Here is a 4,752-nt window from a genome sequence, read left to right as displayed (position 1 = left end):
GACACAAGAGATTTGTTCCCAAAGTTCACTCCCACTAAGGAAGCTACATCTCCATTGAGGAGCTCACAAAGAGCTGAATCTTGCACTAATCATTTACCTCACTCAATCAACCATAAAAGAGGATTGAGTCAGTTACTATAAAATCCACAAAGGATGGGTAATACAAACTTACCGGGGCGCGCACACACGAGAGGATGCTCAACCGGGCGACGCCGAACCGTCTAGAAGCAAGCTTCAAGAGTAACAAATGCGAATCGATGGATGGAGATGCTTCAAGTGCTCTTGAGATGAACGTGGCTGCCTTCTCACTCAAGTGTTCAAGCCTCGCACCTCAATCTTGCTCTCACCCAAGCCCTAGCTCGAATCAACTCGAGGATTTGCTCAAAGGAAGGATTGGGGAGTGGAGCAGAAGCTTATGATGGTGTTTTTCTCGGAGAAGAATAGCAGCAAGTGAGGAGGGGGTGCGGAGGGGTATAAATACCTGACCCCCAAAAAACTAGCCGTTAGTGTGTTGGTTAAAACTTCAGACCCTATTAAGAACAGCCGGCTGAAGATCCCCTGTCGGAACTATCAAGAAACTTCCGGCAGGGTTCAGAACCTCCGATGCACAGTAAGTTAGTGAGAAAACTAAGTAGACAAGTGTGTGATTTTATGTCTCTCTTAGGTAGTAAGCATCTCAATTAAGCAATTTGATATCTTCAAGCTATCCATTCGCATCCCTCTTAATAGTACGGTGTTTCCTGTACTCAAATTCAAAATAGAAAAAAATAAAGATATTCTTTTGAGCTCCATCACATCCTATCAAGTAGATTGGCGTCTTTTCATGCAAATATTTTATTTCATTGAATTTTAATCTATCCATAGCTCAATAAACACTTTAGCTCCTTAGTTATGCATGTCATCAACACAAAAACCCACTTAGAAAGCCAAATGCACTTTCAATCTCTCCCTTTTTGGTGATTGATGACAACACAATTAAGGCTCATAAGTAATACCATAAACATTATGAATTCAATCATATAGTTGAGCTCCCCCTTAGTATGTGCATTCTTCAAGATGAAATCAAGAATGGCCTCAAATGACATTTGCACATATTAAAAGAGTCGCCCTATATCATTTCATTCATGGGGTGCAAAGTGTGATAAGAATAAATGTGATGCATATGACAGGATATACCACAACAACAAAGTGAAAATAAACAACCATCAAGTCATGAGCGTCACACAAACATTAAGTTCTAAAATCACACTAGCATAGCAAATCATAAATAAGTCTTAAAAATTAAAAGTTTCACTTGGCACACCACCACACATAACACAAATACAAGTCTCATTTGTCCACAAGCACAAGGGTTCAATGTTCAAGCTACTAGATACTAAGATACATAGATAGATCATCCACATCCACATATGGCCCTATGGTGAGATCACTCCCTCTTTGGCATCAAGCGCCAAAAAGGAGAGGCTCTTCCATAGCCATCACTCATCATCCCCATCATCTTCTTCATCATCCATAGGTATGTCGGCAGCGGGTACTTCCTCTTCTTCTTCTTCTTTATCCGACTCCTCGTGCCCACCCAAATCTTCTTTAATATCATCATCATCCACTTAGGGAGCACCAAACATCATGGAGGGGCCTCCCATCTCCTCCCAAGGATTATAGAAAACTGGTGGAGGAGGAAAATCCAGAGGAGCACGAATAGGAGAGTGTGGAATATCACTTTTGGCCATTATCTCCTTTTGCCTTGCCTCAATCTTGAGGAGCTGCTCATCAACATACTTCTTGTGGGCATGGATCTCCTCTGCATTGTGGCGACCCACATTGAAGCATGCAAATAACCCTTGAGATATGAAATTGAGAATCCCTTTCTTCTTTGGAGCACGTGGAGGACCACGAGAGGCTTGAAGGACCTTGTGAACTAGATGGACCATGAGAGCTAGAAGGGGCATGTGATGGTCCTTGAGTGGAGCGGCGAGGTGCATGAGCTCCAAGTTTGAGGAGATGCTGAAGTGAACCTTTCTTTATCTTGTAAACTTGATGGCCCTTATCGGTCAAGATTTCAACACCTGTCACTTCTTTGATCATAGCAAAGATATATGGAACATAGTGACAACCCTTTTTGGGTGAAACTGAACATGTGATGATCTCCTCCCAAATGAAGTCAAACATGCTAAACTCATTTTTATTGGGAGCCATTCTTGTAAGCAAATTCTTGGACATGTTGGAGATGTTGTCCTAACCACCACTTTTGGGACACAGAGTGTAGCGGAAGAGTTGGTTGAGCAGCTTGTAGTAAGGTGTCAACCCATGTATTGTCCCAAACTTAATATCACTATAAGCACTGTCATACATGAAGTGAAGTTCTCCATCATCTAGCACATTTTCCTCTTCATGTATCTTTCTCTCGTGAGATCAGCATTAGAGAACCCAAGAATGCCTGCAAACTGTGCATATTCAACTGAAAAAGGCTTGCCTTGTATGGTCCAATGGAAGATCTTGGTTGAGCGATGGGATTTTTGAATGATTTACCTTGAGAATTTTCCATGCGAATCGGAGGAAGGATGATGGGGATCGGATCTTCCGAGGAGTAGAGAATTTAAAGAAACACCAAACAACCAAATCCCACAGTTGAAACTTGAAATCCCGTGGAGAGTTTGAGGGGAGAGTGAGGAGGCCATCGATTTTGAATGAGAGTGGAATTAGGGTTTGGGGGAGGCTGTCCAACGGGTATATATTGGTGTAAGTGAATTGTCGGAAGTTCCGATGCGGGGTCGGAAGTTCCGACGAAAAGAAATTCGAACCCGAGAGCCCTTGGTCGGAAGAATGCTGAAAGATCTGATGATTATTGGAAGTTCTGACCTTGTGCCGGAAGTTCCCATGAACATTAAATTTGTCTCCCGAGAGCCCTTGATCAGAATAATAGAGAAACCTCCGATGCAGATCGGAAGTTGCGACGGTAGCTTATTTTCTCCAAAGAGACAGATTTTGAGATAAATAATTTTGGAGATTTTGAGAGATATGGTTAGTAGACATATGAGATAACTTGACACTTAGTAATCAGCCACAATCAACAATACATAACTATGATCACAAGAGTCAAGTTTTGATTTAAAGATCAAAGTCCAAATATTTTAAAACAACTCAACATAAGTAAAGTCAGTTTTCCTACCTAGACAACAATCAAGTACATGCAACAAGTCAAGCTAAGTTACGAGAATCCAAGATATTTAGTTCACTCCTCAAATCACAAAACTTTTGCTCATCTAGAGGCTTAGTGAAGATATCGGCAAGTTGTCGTTCGATGCTCACATGACTTAAAGCAATATCTCTCTTAGCCTCATGATCCCTTAAGAAATGATGTCTTATATCTATGTGCTTTGTTCGAGAGTGTTGCACTGAATTGTTTGCTAGCTTAATAGCGCTCTTATTATCACACAAGCGCGGAATCTTGCTAAACTCACAACCAAATCCACTTAACGTTTGCTTCATCCACAAGAACTAGGTACAACAAGCACCTGCTGCAATATATTCAGCTTCGGTAGTGGATAAAGCAACCAAATTTTATTTCTTAGAGTTCCAAGACACTAGGGACCTTCCAAGAAATTGGCAAGTTCCCGTGGTACTATTTCTATCTACCTTGCAACCGGCATAATCCGAATCGGAATAGCCAAGTAGATCGAAAGTGGAGCCTTTGGGATACCATAAACCAAATATCTCAAAGTTCTCTTAACAGCTATTAAATGACATTACTTAGGATTGGCTTGAAATCTTGCACACTTGCACACACTAAGCATAATATCGGGTCCAGATGGATAAAGGTAAAGAAGAGAGCCGATCATGGAGCGATATACTTTTGATCAACCGACTTCCCTTCTTCATTGAGATTAAGATGACCATTTCATACCATGGGTGTCTTGATGGGCTTGGCATCGGCCATGTCAAACTTCTTGAGCATATCCTTCACATACTTGGTTTGACATATGAAAGTCCCTTCCTTCATTTGCTCCAAGGAAGAACTTCAAATCACCTATCATGAAAATCTCAAACCTCTTGGTCATGATCCTACTAAACTCCTCACAAAATTTTTTATCAGTAGAACCAAATATAATGTCATCGATATAGATTTGGCAAACAAAGATATCCTTATCAACTTTGTGAGTAAAGAAGGTAGTATCAACTTTGTGAGTAAAGAAGGTAGAATCTGCTTTGTCCATTACAAAGTCGTTCATAAGAAGAGAATCCTTAAGGCATTCAGACCATGCTCTAGGAGCACATAGAGCGGCTTATGGAGCTTGTACACATGATTTGAAAATCTTAGATCTTTAAAGCCCGGCGGTTGTTCTACATACACCAGCTCGGTAGGGGGCCGTTCAAGAATGCACTTTTCACGTCCATTTTATAAAATTTAAAATCATGGTGTGTAGCATAGGCTAATAAAATACGAGTTCACTCAAGCCTAGCTACAAGTGCATAGGTTTCACCAAAATCCAAACCTTCAGTTTGGGTGAAACCTTGTGCAATTAACTTTGCTTTATTCCTTGTGATGACACTAGTGTCATCTTGCTTGTTTCAAAATACCCACTTGGTGCCAATCACATTTTGCTTGGGTCTTTCAACCAACTCCCATATTTCATTTCTTGTGAAGTTGTTTAACTCCTCTTGTATGGCAATTACCCAATCCGGATCATCAAGTGCTTCATCTAACTTGAAAGGATCCAAGGAGGAAACAAACAAGTAATGTCTATAAAAAGT

The sequence above is a fragment of the Panicum hallii genome, chromosome 1 (genome assembly GCF_002211085.1).
Source record: "Panicum hallii strain FIL2 chromosome 1, PHallii_v3.1, whole genome shotgun sequence".
In the NCBI taxonomy this organism is placed as follows: Eukaryota; Viridiplantae; Streptophyta; class Magnoliopsida; order Poales; family Poaceae; genus Panicum; species Panicum hallii.
Note: the sequence above shows the minus strand (reverse complement) of the source record.